This window comes from Chinchilla lanigera, unplaced genomic scaffold, assembly GCF_000276665.1.
Source record: "Chinchilla lanigera isolate Chin_1 unplaced genomic scaffold, ChiLan1.0 scaffold00024, whole genome shotgun sequence".
Lineage (NCBI taxonomy): Eukaryota > Metazoa > Chordata > Mammalia > Rodentia > Chinchillidae > Chinchilla > Chinchilla lanigera.
The window spans coordinates 22,493,865-22,515,278 of NW_004955425.1; the positions used below are offsets into that span (position 1 = coordinate 22,493,865).

At 43.1% G+C, this 21,414-nt stretch overlaps 1 protein-coding gene across 2 annotated transcripts in view; it reads left to right on the forward strand.

Moving 5' to 3' along the window:
- Lhfpl2 (lipoma HMGIC fusion partner-like 2) overlaps positions 1-21,414 on the forward strand; it is a gene marked incomplete at its 5' end in the record, with an annotated part of 158,165 nt that overhangs the window by 95,362 nt on the left and 41,389 nt on the right. The window contains 1 exon segment of one of the 2 annotated variants that reach the window (XM_005386018.2): positions 10,769-10,858. 2 annotated transcript variants of the gene reach the window in all.

Sequence of the window (21,414 nt, forward strand, 5' to 3'; positions counted from 1 at the left end):
GATCCTCCTGTGGACTGAGATTACAGGTGTGCACCACCATTCCTGGCCTACATAAAATATATTATTTATTTATCCTCCATATATCATGTATTTTCTATTCCTTCAGCAAGCACCAAGTGTTCTGCATGTATGAAAGTATCTATCTATATTTAATAGTATAAGAATTGATTGTTCTTATTTTTTCCTAATTCTCCTCTCTGCAGTAATTTTCCCACAGCATTAATGTTGGTGCCTTTAGCCATCGTTGAGGGTTACACTTGTTCTTAGAATCCTTTAATACATTGGAAAGGGAACAAATAGTAAGCTGGCATCAGGTTTTCCCCCTAATTACATTATGCAGCTAAATCCCTTTCATTGTTGTCTTTGCCTTTATTTCTGATGGAGTAGCTACTTTGGTAGAGGGGAAGAAAGTTCAACATGATTTCTAGGTCCTGGGGACATTGCTAGAGTTAATGAGGAGCAGGGGCTGAATATGACTCCCAGATCCTTCTCTAGGAACCCTGAAGTAGGCCCCTCAGTTACAGTCTCACCAAATCTGGATTTATTGAGCTCTTGCTACTTAAATTCAAGACTGCACGTAAAGGGCTGGAGATGAGGCTTGGTGGTGTTGATATGCATGAATCCAAGGGTTTCCATTACTACAAAAAGACAAAATAAAACAACAATAACAACAAACTGCAGACAAGATTTTGTGTTCTTCTGTTCTCACAGAGGTTCTCCAAATGGCAGTCCTCTCATAGAGGACTGCAAAAAACAGTCCCCTTATTTCTTGGACTGACCAGTATACTCAGTTTCTTCTCCCTTAGGAATCTCTATTTCCTTCCTCTTTTATCATTTATAGGCTGTTTTCTTTTCCCGTGGAATTCCCCATTCCTTTGTAGACTCACTTTTGTTTTGTCTTTTGAAATAACAGCCAGGCTGCCAGGATATGCTTCTCTGATGAATTCACACCATAAGATAGATTTAAAAATATTTGACACCAGAGTTGGAAGATAGTTCAGTGGTAGAGTGCTTGCTTAATGTTTGAGGCCCTGGGTTTGATCCCTAGTACTGCAAAAAACCAAAAATTCTGACACTAAAAAAGAAATGTGAGCTACCTTGAGTCCAGTTTAGTAAACTGGTCACTGACTGTTAGGTATTTGTTATGGTTTGTGTCTGCATAACCCCCCAAATCCTCATGCAGTCATGGGACGGGCTTCTAGGATTTGTGACTGATCCATGATCCAATGCTGGGATTATGGGTGTGAGTGCTAGGTGGGCCTGCCGCTAGGGTGGGTAGTTTGCATACAATGTAAGGGAGGGAAAGAGGCTGCTTGCTGCCATTCCCCCCTTTTCTCTTGTTGCTTTGTTGTTCTGTGCCATGAAAGGTTGTCCTCTGCCATGTGCGACTCTGCCTTAGAGCTAGCCAAGTATGGACTGAAACCTCCACAAATTGTAAGCTAAATAAACCTTTTTTTCCTTAAATTTGGGTGTCAGGTATTTTGTCTCAGCAACGAGAGAAAGTAACCAAGACGGTATCTTTAGGTGAATCACTATCCTTTAGCAAATGAATAGAAGAATAATAAATTCTAATAAACTGTTACAGCAGCCAGATGAAAATACCCCTTGCCACTCTCTCTTGAGTACAAGAGTGAGTCCCAAGTAAATAGGTTATGTTATAGCTTTGCATTTAGCACCTAGTATTCAGCGTACTTGCACTGTATACTGGTGTGCTTCTTTGTGCACTGGGTCATGGCCTCTGAATTTGAGGAGACTGCCCTTACCTGTTCTTATCTTGTAACTGCTGTTACCACACCAGCCTAAATCCTTGATTTGACTTGGCCCTTCCCATGTCATCATGGTCTCATGACTAGAGTATTATCATTTTTCCCATATCATGACTATAGAAAACTGCTAATGGAGAACCTGGTTTAGAGGATAGGAGGAATATTTTCTGTTCAATTGAGCAAAAAATTAAATGAGAGACTACACATTGGTGACCAATAGGAAGTAAGAAGTCTCTTATTGGCCTCTTGTGGAAAAAAAAAAAGTTGGCATCTATTGGTTTTACTCTTGTCATTGAATGTTAAACTTCTGAAGTTTAATCAGAGTGACTCTCTTAAGGTTCATTCTGTAGGAATCAAGATTTCTGTTAGTGCCCAAAATATTTTACTGAAAGAAAGAGAGGAAGGTAGGAAGGAAGGAAGGAAGGAAGGAAGGAAGGAAGGAAGGAAGGAAGGAAGGAAAGAAAAAGAAAGAAAGAAAGAAAGAAAGAAAGAAAGAAAGAAAGAAAGAAAAGAAAAGAAAGAAAAGAAAAGAAAAGAAAAGAAAAGAAAAGAAAAGAAAAGAAAAGAAAAGAACAAAAAAAGAAAGGACCCTTTGTGTGCACAGCTTTTCTCTAAGGCCAATCAAGATGATTTGATTGGAAGTATATTCATATGTAGTTACCTGAGAGGTAGGTAGTGTTCACAAATATGGAACATTTCACCAGACAAGAAGACAAAGTATGCTAAACTTTGCTAAACCATTCTTTCCTAAAAGGTTTTACTGGAAAATGGTCTTCCTCTGCTTCTATGAACTTAACTTGTTTTTGATCAAACATAGTTAAACAAGATTAACTTTTACTGCAGAATTATTCAGAGCCTTCAGTGTTATAAAGTGTTCCAGGGCCCTTCAAGGGTTGTGTACAGAATTTAGCATCTATTTTAGGATACTTTTAGTCTCAGAGGGACTATAACCAGGTCCTAGAACTCGTATCACTGTGACACAGATGAGGGACTTCTTTGGAGTCAAGGTTACAAATTCTTTTTAACTCTTCCCATCAAGAACTGGAGTCTAAAATAACACTGAGATTCCATCTCACCCTGGAAAGAATAGCTATTATCAAGAAATAAACCAAAAATGCTGGAGGGAAAGAATAGCTATTATCAAGAAATAAACCAAAAATGCTGGGGAAAAAGGAACCCTTCTGCACTGTTGGTGGGAGTGTAGACTGGTGCAACCACTGAGGAAATCAGTCCGGAGATTCCTCAAAAAACTAGGATTTGACCAGCTATTCCCCTTCAGGGTATCTTCCCAGAAGAATTAAAAACATCATAGCACAGTGATATATGTGCACCTGTGTTTATAACAGCACAGTTTGTAATAGTTAAATCTGGGAAACAACCCAAATGCTCATAAACTGAGGAATGGATAAAAATGATTTTTTAAAAAAAATGTAATGGAATACTACTCAGCCATAAAGAAAAATAAACTTGAGAGTTTTATAGGTAAAAGGATGCGCCTTCAGAACATACTCATGGGGCTGGGGATTTAGCTCAGCGGCAAAGCGCCTGCCTGGCAAGCGTAAGGTCATGAGTTCGGTTCCCGGTACTGGAGAAAAACAAAAACAAAACAAACAAACAGAACATACTCATATGTCAAATAAATCAGACCCACATGTGTAAACATTGTATTGTCTCACTAGTGTGAGAAGCTGAATGAGTAAGTAAAATCCAAAGTGTACAATAGATATTGGAATAGGTAGATATTGGAACAGGGAAGTGACTGCTGCCTGTGGACAAGTTCTGCCAGCCTCCTGCACACTGGACTGATTTCCATACATGGAAGTCTTGGGCAATGTTTTAAGAGGATGAAAATGGAAGTTGCCTTATCTCCTTGAGTCAGAGGCTTTGTAACTTACACTACACTTCTGTCACATTCTGTTGGTGAAAATAAATCACAAGGCCAGCCCAGACTCAAGGGATAGGTAAATAAGACCATAGTTCTTTTTTTTTAATTTTAAAGGGAAAAAAATAAAAATTTCAAAGCAAGATAATAGGAGGGTAACAACGATTAGTACATTGTGTATTGTTATCTTTAAATTAGTTACTTAGAGTACAAGATATCAGCTTTTAACTGTCCAAATAATATTAGCACAAACCTTTCTTTTCAATGAACTAAGAGAAATTAGTAGTATAACTATCATATATATATATATGTTGTTTTTTTTTTTTTTTTTGCTTTTCCTTTCCTTCTTTTCTCCATTCCCCTACCTCAGTTTCTGTTTCCTTTTGAAGTTTCTTCCCATTTTACAATATCTGTTGTACATTTTGGATCTTATTTACTCTTTCAGCTTCTCACACTAGGGAGACAATACAATGTTTACACATTTGCATCTGATTTATTTCACTTATGAGTATAGTCTCCAGTTGCATCCATCTACCTATGAAGTCTTCAGTTTATCCTTTTTTATGGATGAGGATTACTCTATTATTTAAAAAAGACCACATCTTTTTTATCCATTCCTTGGTTGATGGGCATTTGGGCTGTTTCCAACATGTAACTGTTACAAATTGTGCTGCCGAGATAACCCAGGGAATGATGAGGAATAATACATCATTGCTGTCTGAAGCATTTTGTTACACCACAGAAGTTAATAGCTGCACCAGCTACAGCACTAGCACCCAGTAACTTTGAAGCCAGACAGAAAAACATGTTCTTTAAAATCTAATCTGGTACTTTCTGGGAGGCTTTTCTTGTTTAAATTCGTAGACTGGAGTTTTCTGGAAAGTAGAGTGAAGGGAATAGTTAACAAGAAAATAAAGCTTTGGTGTGTAATGAGCAACACCAGAAGATACACCACCTTATCTTGGCATGAGTGACCGGCAGGGTGGAACAGAAGGTTAGAGGGAATGATGGAGAAAGTCTGACCTTTCCACCTGCTCTCAAGCATGTCTTCCCAAAGGCTGAGTGATGAATGTCACTTAGGGCTTATTCTTACAGTTTAACCAGATTTAAGCAGACACGGCTTCAGGTGCAGCCCATCTGCTCTGCTTACTGACCAGTTGTGGAATATGAGACCTTCCCAATGTTCCCATCATGGAGCAGATTTAATTATTCCTGGCTACCAGGAACAAACCTGATTAGCAGATGTTTCAGGGACCTGTTCTCAGCAGCTGAGATACAGAAGTGTAAGAGGGCATGGGAAGGTACCTGACTAATGAGTGCCTACAATGGAGTAGCAGATCCTTAGACAGGACCCGCGCTGTCCTTGTAACATCCCAAGGCCACGTGGAGCTGTTGACGTGGAAGTTTGGGCTGCAGTTGGGAGACCTTTGCCATAATTACATCCGGGCCATTCTTTCAGACTGGAGGATCATGGCAGTCAGCCTCTTCACTGCTGGCCACAGTGAACTGGAAGAAACAGAAGATCCAGGAATCATGGGAGCTGGAGCCAGAAAAGACCTACTTGGTCATGAAGCCTCTTCTGTCAGGGCTACACCATTCCCCCGGGATACCCTGCAGCACTTTGTTAAATCTGTTTCCGAATGACTCAAGCTGGGAGTCTTCCAGCCCTTCCCTAGGGACTTGGCGTGGCCTTTTCTGAGGAGGAAATACTTTCCTCTCATTGGCTGGAGTTTTTGTTGGTTGGCTGTAGCCCATCACTCCTGGCTGGTCTCCCTCAGACCACCCTGAACAAGTCCCCCCTCTACCTCTTGGATTCCCACACTTAAATCTATGTCATGCTTCCGCTGAGCAGCAATTAAACTGAGGAGGAGGAGGGGCCTGCTTCCTAGTGTCTGCTTTCTGAAGTAATGACTTTCCCCAGCTGCTTCATTATTCTGATTTCCTGCTTGGAATTTTTCTCTAGTTCTCTTGTCCCTGTTACATTTCATATTGTGGAAACTGCTGATACTTCACAAACATCTTACAGAGCACTTATTCTACCGTGAGGATGACAATTTTTTTGAAAACTTCTTGGAATTTTTGTGTTTTGGACCAACCTTGGTTTACATGTCATTGCCTGGTAGGTACAAAGAGCTGTCAATGGAGGATAGCTCCTCCAGAAGCTGATAATAATGACATCACACATCAACCCTACTCATTGGCACAGCTGTGTAAACACTGTGGTTCTATGGGATTTGGGCAGGAGCAGTTGATGTAACTAGTGTTATAGTTAGTAAAAGATAGAAAATAAGGGTCTGCCCAGTTTATAGCCATTTACAACAGTCTAGAGTGTTTACAAAGCAAGAGGCCATGATTTGTGGGTTTGTGAGTTTGTCACTGAGTAAGGAGATGCCGTTGAGCCTCTACCAGTGTAGGCCATGAGACCGAAGTTGGAAGAAGGGTTTAAATCACTGTTTTTCTAAGCATGTCCCACAGCATTCAGTCCTAAGATGCATTTTAGAGGCTGCATGTGGGTAATAGTTGGAAGGGGAAAACTTCTTAACCCTGTCTTTCTAAGTCATACGGCTCTGCTTTTATTTGTTTCATGTACAGAACTAGGTTGCTTGTGAGATTGTCTATAATAAATAGTGTTCAGTGCTTGGAAATGAAGTTTGCAAACCACGGGTTCTGAGGACTGACTTCTAGTAAAAACAAACAGAGAAAAACCTCTTCAGCTCAGCAACTATTGATTATTTCTGGGATCCACATACATCAATCCATAGACATTTGAAAGCAGCAAAAAGCAAACAACTAAACAAATAGATGTTTCTGTGTGTAACTACTGTGTCATCAGGAAACTCGTACTCAATATAAACAGGACTGAGACAGTTAAATGATGCAAACTGAGACAGTTAAGTGATAAGGAGAACAGGAGGCCAATTCTGGTGATAGTGCAGGTGACTGCCAAATTCTGTCCTCTTATGTAAGCAGTAGCCTGCATTTAAACTGAGATTAGTGTGAATTATGTGATAAAAACTACAATTTATGGAAAGCTTTCCATGTGCTGGGCACTGTACCTAGGGTGCAGCATCATTCTAGGAAGCAGAGGTTCTGTTATCCCCATGTTATGTACTGGGAAACGTGATTTGTCCAGTCCACACAGCTCATAAGGTTAAGGAGCTGAGCATCTATCCCTTTGGCTAAAGTTTATGCCCTTAAATGCTTTGCTGTATCATCTGTGTCTGTTAATCCCTTAATACTTTACACACACACACACCCTTTTTCCTCTAATGGTTTTGCTAAGTGGAGTCCCTGAGGGTGGCAAGTTTGAAAAGTATCTTGCCAGTTACAGCTTTATGGTCAATCCACGGAAAAACTGTCCTGTTACTTTTCACTTGGAAAGCTGAAATATTACATATAAATGGCCCTCACTGGTACAACAAAGAACACAAGAAAGGGAGCCAATATTGTAATTTTGACAATGTGTACTAATGTCAAGCTGACATGTGCAGCTCTGCAAGTGTGTATTTGTTCTGGCCTTAATGACTCAGGTGTAATAGACATTAGAACTCATTGAAACAGGTGACATTGCCAAGGTAGATGAGAGTAATCTGTGTGTGGGTTTTAAGTTTTTAAATCTTGGATATATTTCTCAGTTCTTAGCTTCTCTAATTATTTCTGCATTGTGGCTTCATTGAAGGCCTGTAAGTAAGGATGGGTCTGTGTTTGAGAGTTTTCCTTGACTGACTTCACACCCTTCCAAATGTGCATGTTCTATTCCTTCTTCTTGCCAGTAACTGGATGGTGTGTTAGAGTCTGCTGAAATTCTTGGTCAGTTGCCTCTGTTGGAGCAAAGTAGATCTTCTAAGGAGTGAATTGAGGTGTTCAAGTTTGTTTTTGTAGGTGCATTTGGAATATTGATTCCAAATGCCACGTGGCTATTTGAGAAACTATTTCACAGCACATCCAGGTGGCCCACACAGTCTGCCTTCACACATTGTGCCAAGCCTTTCAACAAGAAGAAAGCTTGTTGGGGGCTGGGGATTTAGCTCAGCGGCAAAGCGCCTGCCTGGCAAGCGCAAGGTCGTGAGTTTGGTTCCTGGTACCGGAGAAAAACCAAAAAAAAAAAAAAAAAAAAAAGAAGAAAGCTTGCAGTGAGCTCCTCTCAGGAAGCAAGTGAGGCTTTCTGGGGGAAGTGTGAGCTGGGATGAGTGCTTGAGAAGTATCCAATCATCTCTTTCAAGCCACAGGGGGCCCATTTGCCTTGTACAAATTCATAAACAGTGCCCTGTTAGCTGAAAAATGCTCATGTTCTTTCCCAAGTGCCTATTTCACTTTCTGAAAGTGACATTTTGTTGAAGAGTTGACCATACCAGATCTTTACAAAGAAACATATGCCCAGAAAGTTTCACTCTTGATCCTGCAGCAAATGATGAGGACATCGCTAAGCCAAAGGCCTTAGATGGTCCTCCTGAAGGGGAATGTGTTGGTTAAGGAGCTGAGTGAGAAAGTTGCTAACTAACACCTATCTAAGCTCTTGTGGATGAGTATGAGCTAGAGAGTGGTTGAGTGTGTGACCTGCCTTGAAATGACGAATGACTTATTAGTGCTTTCCAAAACATCTGTCTCTAAGAGGCAGTTGAAATTTCTACAAGGGAGTGTTTCCATTCATTGTCCATGAGAAAAGAGACTGAGTGGGAGTGAGTGATACACAGATTTGGAGGAAATGAGTCTGCTCCCACTTGGGATTACAATGCAGATGAATTCCATATTTTGGTTAGGGAATGTTTTCTTTGAAAAGAAAAGACAAGAAAGAAAATCTTAGCTGCTGACCTAGTTACTGGAAAGCAGAGTAAACTGTGTTACGTGTCTGCTGAAATAGTCACTGTAGTTGTTTTTATTTCTGTGTGTGTGTGTGTGTGTGTGTGTGTGTGTGTGTACATATGTACGTGCGTGTAAGAAAATGGGCTAGAATTTGCTGGCACTTTTCTGCTTTTGGCTCGATTTTCCTGCCAAGGTGGCCAGACCCTGCTGACAGGCTGCTTTAGAACTGCTGTGGTCAGCAGAGCTGTGGGTCCTTTACTGAATCAGCTCAGATCCATCACTTGAGGATTCAAATAAATACTATGTGTTTATCCTATTGATGAAAAACTGCAGTAGAGGTTTGTCTGGCTAAATTTTCAGTGTACAATGGGTAGTCCTATAAGAAGCAGCTGTCAGTTTTGAGTTAGAGATTTTTATATACCCACTCCTGTCCTGTACTGTATACATCCAGAAATGGTAAGGCTCATTTGTTTTTGCACATTGTGTTCAACATATGGTACCTGTGATGATTCAAAACTAAGGGTCTGAGCTCTTATACCTTCTGAAGTATCATTTGGCTGCAAACCCACTCTGTGTGGCAAGTACTATGCAAGAATCTGGTGTTGAGTAGGGAGACATACACCACCCTATCCTCACAGAGTTTGCTGTCTACAACAGCCAGGTTTTGATGCTTCTACAGCTTTGGGGCTTGAACTAGGGAATTCGTGGTGCCTGGGAGCTGCTGAAGTGTGACACTCCTTTCTCACAGGCCAGGCCTTCTCATTTCTGTGACTGTGCTGGTGGTGGTTGGTGACTGTCCTTGGTGCCCCTCACAAGAGCTAGGGAGGAGAGTGCTTGCCCACCTGCCTTCCCACCTAGCACATGTGTCCCCTGGAGGAGGGTCTGCCTCCAGCTCTCCAGACCCGTAAGTCCCTGCCTGGAATTGTGGGATTCAATCAAAGGCTCACACGGCCTCCACAACTTCCCAAGCCATTTGCCCTACCTCAGTTTACATGCAGCAGTGGTGCTATGTCTTGCCTGTTATTTTGTCCTGATTGTCATAGTGTACAAGTCCCCCACCCACCACCCCAAGTCCTCCAGCTGTGTGAAGGTGACCTGTCTAGGGAGGGAAAGCATTCGTCAGCCTGTGGGGCCTTCCTGTTCTGAGATTGCTGGAACCGTGCCCGAAAGGCAGCCTCACACAGAAGACCACACTCTCCCTCTGTGCTCTGCCCTCTAAGAGGAACAGCCCAGGGAGGATGAGCACACATAGGGTACACACCTGGGGTACCCAGGGAGCTCTGTGACACGTGTACCCCCTGTGGGCAGGGAAGGCCTAGGGAGGTGTCCTAGGGAGTGTTAACCAGGTGGGAGTCCTTGTGGTGGTACAGTGCAGAGTGCTCATGGCAGTGCAGTGGCACAGATAAAGACTGGACTTCCTGCAAGGGGGGTAGTAGTCTAAAGGGAAAGCTTCTACGGGAGAGGAGGCCTTGAGTGAGAATTTTAAGGGCAAGTCCGAGGCAGACCTGTGGAGATAAAGAGGGAAAGAGAAGAGCATGTGGTGGCAGGGGATGAGCCCAGTGGAAGCTGCGCTGGGCTTGCAGGAACTGCCCAGAGGAGTGGGCAAATTCCCTGTGGCCAGTGCTTCCCAGGATACAAATAGCAGCCACAGCTGAGAGGAGCCCATCAGGGTATCCTTGGAAGTCCCAGGAAATAAATCCCAAGCATCCTTTGCCAAGATACTGGGCAGAGGGACAAGGGCATGTGGATGTGGCAGCCTTCTGAGGGGAGCCTGTGGCTATGCTCCTAATGGGGCACAGCACATCTACCATTCAGAAGGCCCTACTGTCTAGGGAGGGAAAGCAAGCAGCAAGCCCTGGGGTAGTGTGGGGCATGGTATAAAGTGTTACCTTTCCTTCCTCTGGCAAATCAGAGTCATCATATAATGCTGGAGAATTTATTTCTGAAAGATGTGGAAGTAGTTGGACAAAAATTTAGTAGTAGTCTTTTAAAATGAAACTAAAGGTCATACAGCTATTAAATTTCTGACTTCCCTCTTAAAGTAGACTCTTGTAATAATTCACATTCAAAGGATTCAAATGTTGTTTATACTACAGAGGAATTTTTTAAACCCTAACCATTGTGGTCTACTCTCTGCCATTTGTGGGCACGGAGGTACAGAGTACTGACTACCCTCCTTTAAGGAGGTACGTGGGTGCTCGTGGCTGCTGTGACTGTCCCCATAGTCTTGTCATGAAAGTCTGAACTAAGAACTGTCTTGTGTGAATTTGCAGCATGGTCTTTTATGGTTTTATTTTTTGTTTTCCTTCTTCTTTAGCACTACTGGATCCTCTGTCACAGGAAGGTTGGGACCTGTTTTAGTAACTGTTGGTTGCCAGACTGGTCACATACTTCACTTTCTACAAAAGTGAGTAAGAGGGACCTTACTTCCTTCCAGAGAACTTTTAACTGGCCTAGCGAAGAGCCAGGACAGAGGTGATGTGTTAGGGTTTGCCTTTAAGTTGTCCACACTAGAGTTCACATGACGTGACTCCACAAGTGGGTCTATGCTGGAAATGTGCTTGGTAGCCTTCTTCACTGATTCCCATATCCCAAGGCCACTTGGGGTAACTCAGCAGTGGATGGGAAATCTCAGAGGAAGTGCTTATAAGCCTTGGGCCTTGGAGTGTGTTTATATTTTATAACCAGTGAACACTTGCAAGGTGTTTTCCCTGCTCATCTCCTGCATCCTAGGTGCCCGAGACTCTCCCCACCTAGAGACCCTACTCATTGAGAATCTACACTGACAGCAGGTGGGGAGCTAGGGCCAAGGGGATGTGACAGATACTTGGGGAGGTGGAGATACTCACTCCAGGGCAGTATGTCAAGCAGTTAATTAAGGAATGCACTTCCTGTAAGTGCGAAGTAAGGAGTTTTCTGTCCCTTTGTTCTTAGTGCTATACTGATGCCATTTTCTCCAGTGGAGACCTCAGGCTCTGCCCAAACCCTTCTATGAGTCTTTTTGGCAATGCTAGAGGTCACTGTTGAACCGTCACCATGGGCACGGAACATCACAGACACTGGGGTTTCCTTGTTGTTAAAGGTCAAGTATGTGTGATGAAACCCTCCATGTCCCCTTAGCAAGGGAGGAGTTGCCAAACAGGGTGGTGAGGTTTGCACAGATGGGCACATGACTCCCAATCAGCCCTCATGAGCCTCTTTAGTAAGGCTATTGTCTGTCTTTGTGGAAGTGGAGCTGTTGACCAGAACCTCAGTTAACACCATGAATTATATAGCTAGTTCTGCTTTATTTTTTCAAATAAACCAGAATGAATGGAATGTCACATAATTGATGTGTTTCAATGAAAAATGATCAAATCATGGTCATTAGCATATCTATCTCCTTAAATGTTTATCATTTATTTTGGAAACCTTGAATTCCTTTCTTTATACATATATTCCTTTCTTTATATATATATAAACTACATAATAAATTGATGTATAAACTACATAATAAATTGTCAGATGTAGTTACCCTCTTGTGCTGTAGAACCACAAGGCTTATTTCTCCTTCGTTACTTTAATTTCTCGTTTGTGGGTCACAGCCAGTTATAGAAAGGCAGTACCAGCAGGTTGCTTGAATAGATGTCACAGGCCATAGGTGCCCAGAACTCTCCCAAATACCTCTACTGCCACCCAGCTCAGAGACACTAAAGATGACCTGTGCAGTTCTCCTTGCAAACAGTTCCTGCTGGTGGCTATTATGCCCTCTGCATTCTGAAGGCTGTGAATGTGAAGCTGTGGTGGTTCCTGTAAAGGACAGCTGAGGCCAGACCTCTGGCCTATTGAGACCAGTGACACATTTTAGATCTGCGAGGAGGAACTTGCTTGGAAACCATTGTTTTTGGAAAGACACATCTTGTTTCTTCCATCAGTTTTGCAGCGTTGGCAGATAAAATGCTGCTGCCTAGAGATCATTACCAGTCTCTTTTTAAGGAAACAAACAAGACAGTGTCCCAATTCAGTCCCTTTTCATTTATTACACAGTGCATGGCTGAAATGTTACCAAAGATGACTGGAAGAGTTCCATTTCATAGTTTAGTCAACATAGAACATGTCTCTTACTATACAGGAAATGGAGAGGGATGGACATCGTCTGTTTTCTGTTTGCTACATTGTTCAGCACTTTGGTGGTATAAAATAAATGCAAATAAATAGGGGTCTGTTTTACTGAAGGAAGGAAATTGCTGCAGAGAGTGTTTTGTATACATGTATGCACTTTAAAAGCCTGTTTTAACATACTGTGGTAATCACCTATGTAGGTCACTTACAGTTTTTCTGCAGAGTCACACGGCCTTTATGAAATATTGAGAGAACATTAAATGCTACACTGTGTAGTGTTGACCAAGTACACTGTGAGATCAAAGAAGGAAGAGATCTGTGTGGGCTAAAATTGAATTAAAAAGTATATCTTAACTACCTTTAAAGGGAAGCAATTGAAAATGCTTACTTCTTAACAGTACACAGAATATGGCTGGTTCTTACAGAAGTTATGTGTGGCTGTAAGGAAAATGCCACGCATGGCTGTAGCAGCTGCGTGGCTTTAAAACTCATTCCACCAGCCCATAGCCTCAGATGCTAATGTGGGGAGCCTGGCCAGAGACCCAGGCAGACTATGGGGTCTTATTCCCTGCCCTAAGTGATAGCCTGGAATTTGGGACAATTCTCAGTTTCAGTGGGGGTGAGGAGGTATACTCAGAGGTGATAGAAAAGATAATCTCTTGACAAATACCTTTTGAATAATAATAGCAAAACCACCTTTATTGAGCACATACTCTATACCAGGCACTGTGCTAAGCACTTCACTTTTATTTCTCACAATAATTCAGTGAGGTAGTAAGGTAAGTGCTACTCCTGATTTCACAGATAAGGAAAGAGAAAGGGCATGAGGGAGTATCTTAGTTGATTTGTGCTGCAATAAACACTGGGTAATTTATAGAGACCAGGAATATATTTCCTACAGTTCTGGAGACTGGGATGTACGAAATCTAGTTGCCAGCATTGGTGTTGGCCAGGGCTTTTGTCTGTTCCCAGCTAGTACCTTGATCCTGTGTCCTTACTTGGAGGAAGAGAGAAGGGCAAGGAAGCTCTTTATAAGAGTATTACTCTTATGTGTGAGGGGAGAGCCCAAGTTACATAGTCACTGCTCAAAGGCCATATCCCTTAGTACCACTGCATTGGGATTTAGTGTCAACGTTAGTTTTAGCAGGGACACCATCATTCAGATCATAGCAGGCGTCTAACACATGTGCCATGGGTTCTCGCTCTGCCGTGAATGTCAGAACTAGGAAGTGCACATGTCTGGCTTATACTCTGAAGAACTTTGGCGCTGGACCACTGAATGATAGAAAGGGTATGTGGTATGTGGCTGCAGACCTTAGGGGGGTGGGACTATATGAAGAGGTGATGGTAGCTCCTCCTACAGGGGTCCTGTGGGGAAGGGAAATTATGCTAGGGCAGGTATGGTTGCTGACCTTAGAGTTGTTGAAGGAACTAAGTGAGTGGAGGGGCTGGGGATTTAGCTCAGCGGCAAAGTGCCTGCCTGGCAAGCGCAAGGTCGTGAGTTCGGCTCCCGGTACCGGAGAAAAACCAAAAAAAAAAGAACTAAGTGAGTGGAAGTAATGCTGCATGGGCAGTTTTTGATTCTGGGGACAACTATACTGTGGTATAGTTGCAAATTCAGGTTGGCAGTAGGCATGAGTAGAACTAGCTGTGTAAGGCAGCAGGGAGTAGTGGAGATGGGGGATAAATGAAAGTGCCTGTGCCTTGTCTAAAGCCAGTAACCACTACTAATTTTATCCTTGTTACCATGTGGAAATGTGGGCCCAAGATTGTCAAGTGTGCTGATATTTTTCCACCAGAAACCTGGGTTTTTACATTGTCTTCTAGTCTTTGAATGTTTGATACTGATTTTTAAAAAATTAATGGGTCAGTTATTGTTTATAAGCTTCCAATTTGTAACCCCTGGAGAAGTTTGAATAGAAATTAAGCTATAGATATTGGAAACCCAAGAACAGACTAGGATAGCAGGTACATCTCACTCTGTGGATCCACATCAGGTGACAGTCACCTGGAGAGCTTGTGAAATGTGGATCCTGATTGAGGCGGTCCAGGGTGGGCCTGATGGTGCAGAACAAGGGCCTTGGTTGAGAAGGATTCAAAGGTAGCACCTAGGCACAACTGGGAAAGTATTATGATGAATGAGTGCCAGCTACTGAGGACAGAAAAAAGGAAAATGGGCTCACATGCTACCATTGCTGTGGCATACCCAGATCGCAAGGTAAATGCTGTGTTATGGTCATTTCTAGGGTTCCCATATAGAGCAGAATTGGTGAGAAGCTTTTGAACTTTACATTCTTTTTATACACATTCCTTCATGCTGAAAAAAAAAAGGCAACAGTCTCATCTCCGTCATCTGAGAAATAGAGATTGGACTATTATTAAGCTTTCAACTTGGGTGGGATGCAGGGAGAGTTAACTGATTGGCTCTCACTTCTCTGTACTTGAGGGTGAAAAATATGTCTTGCATATGTTGGTGTTCTGTTACTTCCATGTGGCCTTGGCATCCCTTCAGCTTGGGGTCTGTGGGAGGAGGAAAGGGTGGGTGCTAAGGAAATTGCTTTGAGCAGAAATCATCTTGTTTCCATTCACTAAGAGCTGTTCTTGGAGCCCTTCTCCGAGTCCCCTGCCTGTGTTCAGTGCCCTTGGAATTGTATGCCAGGAAACAATATGATCTTTCTAATTGGGCAAGTGGGAGGAGAAGGCCTGTGAGCTGGGATGGTTGGCAGTTGACACCTAAAAATAGATCTTTTTTCCTTATGAATTAACGTTTTGGGGAGCAAAAAGCCTTGCACATTTTTAACCATTCTGGACCAATGTTGCCTTGGAAAGTTAAAGGGCTGGGGGCCAAGTGGGTCCAGGTACAGGCAAGTGGTTGCAATACCAGCCAGACTGAAGTTGCCATGGTGACTGCACCCCTTGGAGAACCCTTCAGTGACCTCCAGGGAGTAGAGGCAATCTCTGATCCAGGGTGGAAGTATATGGGCAGGGGACCTGTGGGAGGAGAATACTTCTGGGCAGTGCTTCTTAAATTTGAGTGTGCCTATGACGTGAAAAGCAGCCTCTGATTCCAGGGCTCTGGGCTGGGATCTGAGTTTCTGCAGTTCTCAACAAGTTTCCTTGTGACATGAATGCTGCTGGCCCAGGGAGTGCACTTTGAGTTGCAAGGGCAGCAATACATCTGTGATCATCAGGGCTTTGAGGAAGGGCAAAAGCAAGCACATGAAGAAACTAGCCTACTTTGTTTATATTAAATTTGGCCTAAGCTAAAGGAAAGCAAGTGTTGGATAGTTGTGTCTGGTTGTATTGCCATTCTGATGATGTTTTCACTGCATAACTATGGTGACATTTTCATATAATAACAAGATTATGAGTACTGCATATTATTGGTAAAATGACTATGATTGGACAGAATCTGAACAAGATATAATGACTAACTCAGGAGGACACAGTCCTGGGAGTCGATGTATTACTGAGGTTCTTGCAACAACAGAGTAGACTTTACCAGAATTGTAAGGGTTTTAAGCATAGTCCGGGTATTGAAGCTGTGAAGCAAAAAAGCACTTTAATGAGAAATAGGTAGTTTGCCCTTTGCAGAAGAAAACAATATACCCTAGAGGCCAGAGCTTTTAGGTATCTTGAGAACAAGTGGATTTAGGAAGGTAAAGACCAGCACTAGTGCTCATTCTATAAGCTCTTGAATTTTATTCAGAGATAGGGAGCAGACTCCATTCTGGTGTCTCTGAAGGGTGTCTCATGCAGGGCATCATGCTGATGGGTTTTGTCTGCCCAGCAGTGATGGTGGGTGACTGTGTGCTATGGACCAGTGCTACCTGCAGTGTAGCCTCCTCCCTGTAGATGAGCTCATCATCCCATGTGCTGTGTGACTCTCCACTTTCATATGACCATATTCACTGCTAGGCTGTTTTCAGAGCTTCATATGGTCTCCTTTGCTAAATCTAGATGGAAGCTGTGATTCAGTGATCTTCATAGAGGAGGCCAGGGACCTACATTTCCACAGGTCTCCTATATCACTTTGTGACTCCCACATCCCTTGGAGAATGCCTAAGTACCCCCAAGGAAAGACTTGTTGGTCTGTTTATACAACTCTGAGACCTGAAAGTACTAGCCTGTGATTTTGATTCTTATGGGTTCATGTCAGAAGCCAGGGCCTACTGTCATGTGGAGATGTGGTCAGGTTTGTGAAGGAGCCTGCAGCCTGCCTGGCCCAGGTTTAAGGTGCTGCCGTAGTAGAGTCCAGTGGCCAATAGTAACAACTTGTCTGTGCTGGTGCTGGGGAGTTTCAGAGGTTCCCTAGGAACAACCTTGCAGGGAGGAAAGATACAATCTGTCCCACTTACCGCATAAGGGTCAGCGCCTAGAAGGCATCAGCAGAAGGGACAAGGCTGGGCTGTGTGAGGGAGCTGTTCTCAGGAGGGGTCTGCTTTCCCCTGGCTCTGCCTGCTTTGTGTGGCTGTGGTGGAGAAGGGGATCCTAGGCCCTCCTTGCTCTTCTTTAGCCTTCTTTACAGTGGCCACTTTGCATAGTTTCCTCATCCACTTCAGAGCACTGACAGAGGGTTAGCAAGAGCAGGGGGTGAGGAGGGAAAGGGCCCACATCCGAGCTGGTTTCTGAGGGCTTTCTGTGTGTTCTCCATAGTGAGTTGCTCAGGTGAGCTAGGTGGAAGCCCAGGTCCCCACCCATCTTGCCTGCATGCTCAGGACTGTCTTTGTGCCCTTTCAGCCAGCTTCCTTCTTTGCTGGGGCCCTTCTGTTGGGTTTGGCCCTGTGGTGTGTCCTAGGATGGAGATGAAGCCTCATTTCCTTCTATGGGACCCAGAGAATGTAAGTGGATGGGAGCGGTTCTGGCACACTATACAATACACTTTTTTCTAAGACATTAATAGCTTTTCTTTCTACCTGCTACAAACTTGTTCAACTTATAACAAAATGCCCTGAAATCTTTCAAGCTGTTGCCATGATCTCACAGCAGAGAGCAAAACACAGTGCTCCAAGATCTGTAAAACATAGGTTAAGGCGCTGAGGAATTCGGGGAGTGTTCTTCCCTAAGCCCTGTCTGTCCTTGCCTCTGCTCCTCAGTATGGCTTGATAGGAAACAGAAGTGTCACCAGAGCAAGTTAAGGTACAGTGGAGGTACTGGGAGGTATTTTGTGGCGTCATTTGCTTCTAATAGGGTCTCTTGACAAAGCATAGCATTCTATTTTGTGGGCATAGGAGGCCCTGGCCCTTAAATAGCAGCCTGGAAACCAAAGCCATTGCTTTCCCCTGAGGGTTGAAAACCATACCAGCAACATGAGACAGAGGGAAGATGCACCCAGCATCTGGAGCTCTGCCTTTCTCTTCCAGTTCTGCCTTGAATCAGGGAATGATCAGAAAAGGCAAACTCAGAAGTCACCAAGCAATGGTGGGATGAGTCAGTATCAGGGAATGGTGAGGTACCAGGGTGTGGAATCACAGTCTTATTAGTGTATCTGTGAGGGTTTCCAACAGCTCCCTTTCTGATGGATGGCCTCATTATGGAGGATCCAGCTGAGATCCTGAAGGAGCAAAGTATCCTGCCCAGGGACACAGAGCGAGAAGAGGAGCAGCTTCATGGGCCCCTAATCAGGTTCTCTCTCCACACCATGGTGAATGCTGGGACTCCACCTGGTCCCATCTCTATCTGGGGAGTTCTTGGTGGGTCCAGGCCAGGGAGGCCAGCCTCTTCTGTCCTGTCAGCCTTTGACCTCTGAGAGCCCCCTTCACTTTCCTTCTGGGAAAGACTCCAGGGTATTGTGAAGCCAGGTCTCTGGTCCACACAGAGCTCCAGTTCATACAATTCTGGGGCAAGGGCCTGCCACAGTGTCTCCATATACTAGCATCCCTCATCCCATGACTGGCCTGGCTGCACCACTCAGCTTCTGCCTGCTAGGGGTCCAGTGGATCCTGATCAGCTAAGTGGTCCAGGAAGGCCATGGAGGCCCACAGCCAGAGCATCAGGTGTCTCTATCTCTGTCAGGTAGAGGGCCTCTGTTCATGTGCTGTACTAATAGCCTCCCTGGCATCTTCTTTCTTTCTTAAAGCAAAAATCTTAGGCTTAAAATCTTAGGCAGGGTCTGCAGGCTGAAGGGAAGGTTTAAAATTTTTTAATAAAGCAGCTTTGGTTCTGGTAATGAAAAGAACCAATTTCAGGTGTTGATAAATGCTTGGCAGACAGAGTTCTTTTCCTCTTTTGAGGGCTGACCTGCAGATAGCATTTTGCCAGATGGCTTATTACTTAACCCACACAAGCAGGGAGAGATATGAATGAAGCTTGCTTTACTTTTCTTTTGCTATAAAAAGGGGCTCTGCTCTTGGAACAGGAGACTCTAGTTTAATCACTGATGTCTTTCTAGTCACTAAAGGCTTTCCCCCATTTCCTTTGTTTGGGAGATTGGGAAGCTCTGCTTTTACTTACCTGTTCCCTGACACCCTATGCCTCCTTTCCCTACTCTCCTAGCGTCAACAGCACACCTACAAGCTAATGCTTGCTATCATTCTTATAATTTCTTTTCATACATATTTGTCACACGTCTTACAAATAATTGTACCAGGCAACATTTTGTTCATATGGTTTGAATTACTCTCCTGCCAAACAGAACAAAGCTTCATTTGTTTAAAATTATACTACAGTTAATGCTTCATGTTCAGTACTCCCCAGTATGTCTTAATGCAAAGGTATTCCTTTTTTGTGTGGGAGCAATATCAGGGATGGGAAAGATGTCTTCTAGAATCTTGGTTATTGAAAAGATAGCACTAGATTAAGGTAGTTTTTGCTCCAAACAACAGCTCCATTTCATCATTGTGTTTTAGTGTTTTTGTTTTTAGTTTTATCATTGTGTTTTAGTGTTTTTGTTTTTAGTTTTATCATTGTGTTTAGTGTTTTTGTATGTATAGTATATCAGCTAAGAACTATGTTTATCAGTTATTCAAAGAAATAGATATTTTGCAAATGGGAAGAGGACCAAGAGATGGAGAGGGGGAAGGGTAAAGTAAAAAGAATTGCGATATATACATGTACCAACTGCCAACAATGGATGCAATCATTATGTACTGCAAATATGTACTAATAAAAATTTTAAAAACTCAAAAAAGAACTACATTCATCAGTTATTCACTGAGACCCAGTTGCAGTGCTTTAAGTAGGTTAAGAGTCTTACTGTTTCAGGCCACAGGAAACCCTGAAGTAGATGAACCAAGGTGTCAGCTGCACAGGATCATCAGGAACCCCCACTCCTCTCTTTCCTCCCCCATAGTTGACATAGGCTTTTCATTCTCTGAGCCCCATACTTCTGAGATGGCCACTAGACCTTTAGGGTTATAGGAATAGAAAACCCAATGTCGAAGCCAAAACACGTCCTCTTCTAGAGCTTTGAAAGAAGCCCCTTCTCATCTTATTCAGTTGCATCAGCCAGCCCACCTGCAGAGGTCAGGAAGTGCTGATGTTTTAGCTGGGCCCATTGCTAGCCCCCAGAAGGTAGGATTCCATAAGGGTCAGGACTGAGGTTAAAAGGTCTGCCAGGCGTGGTGGTGGTGCATGCCTGTAATACCAGCGCTCTGAGGCAGGAGAATCACAGGTTCGAGTCCCACCTGGACAACTTAGTGAGATGGTGTCTCAAAATAAAAAAATTAGAAAGAGCTGAGGATGTAGCTCAGTGTATAAACCCTGGGTTCAATCTCCAGTACTAAAAAAATTTTTAATAAAAAAACATAGAGGCACCAGAAAGACAACATAGCAGTGTAGTATATTAGAGCCTGAGGGAAAAGGAAACATTGCTAATGGTGATCTTATATTTTAAAAGTTAATATTTTATTCATTGTGGATTTTTAAATTGTTGATGTTAAATAATACTGTATTTTGAAATATATATTATGATTAATCCATTTTTTTGCACCTCCTTAATTTTGTGCCCCAGCCAAGTGTCAAGTCCTAGCCACAGGTTCTTTTGAAGAAGGGAGAATGGTTGGGTGAGTACCCAGCTGTCCACCAAAGGAATGTCACCCACTCCTTACCCAAATCCTTATGCTTTGTCACTTGTGGAATGAATAAACTTGTAGCTTAGAGGATACCATTCATAGGCTAGGGCTTTTTCCCCACCAGCTGAGAACTGAACAGAAACAAACACAGTCCTTCAGGAGTACACGTGTAGTCCTGTGTTCATATAGTAATCCCCCAAATCTGTGAGAACCACAGGCTCAGCAGACCTTAGCAGGTATTGTAGATCTGCGGGCAAATAGCCTCACTGCATGATGGACTTTTACTGGGAAGGAAATAAACAAATACATCATGCTGTGTGGGGTTGAGGGCAGGGGTGGTGTTCTTCTATACATGTCTTCCATGTATAGACAACCCTTTAAAAGTGAATGTTTGAGTTAGCTCAATTTCTTGTGGACTTTTTAGTGGCTATTCCGTCCTAGAATAAGCATTGAAGAAACCATAGATTAAGTCCATATGTGTATGTGAAATGAAACAGTTAATAGTGTAACTTCATTAGTAGAGGCACAGCCGGGCGTAGTGGCGCATGCCTGTAATCCCAGCATTTGGGAGGCTAAGGCAGGAGGATCGTTGCGAGTTTGAGACCAGCCTGGGCTACAAAGTGAGCTCAAGGCCAGTCTGAGCTGCATATCGAGACCCTGTCTCAAAAAAACAAAAAAAAAAAAAAAAAAAAAAATAAAAAACACAGTGCAGAATGACATAAGTCCATACGTGAGTAGTTCTGAGAATGTCCTGTTATACCCACAAAGAAGCATAATTGGAACTTCATATAAACCTTTTATTTACTGGTAAGGATAATTGAACATGAAGCTCTTCAGTGAAGACTTCAGC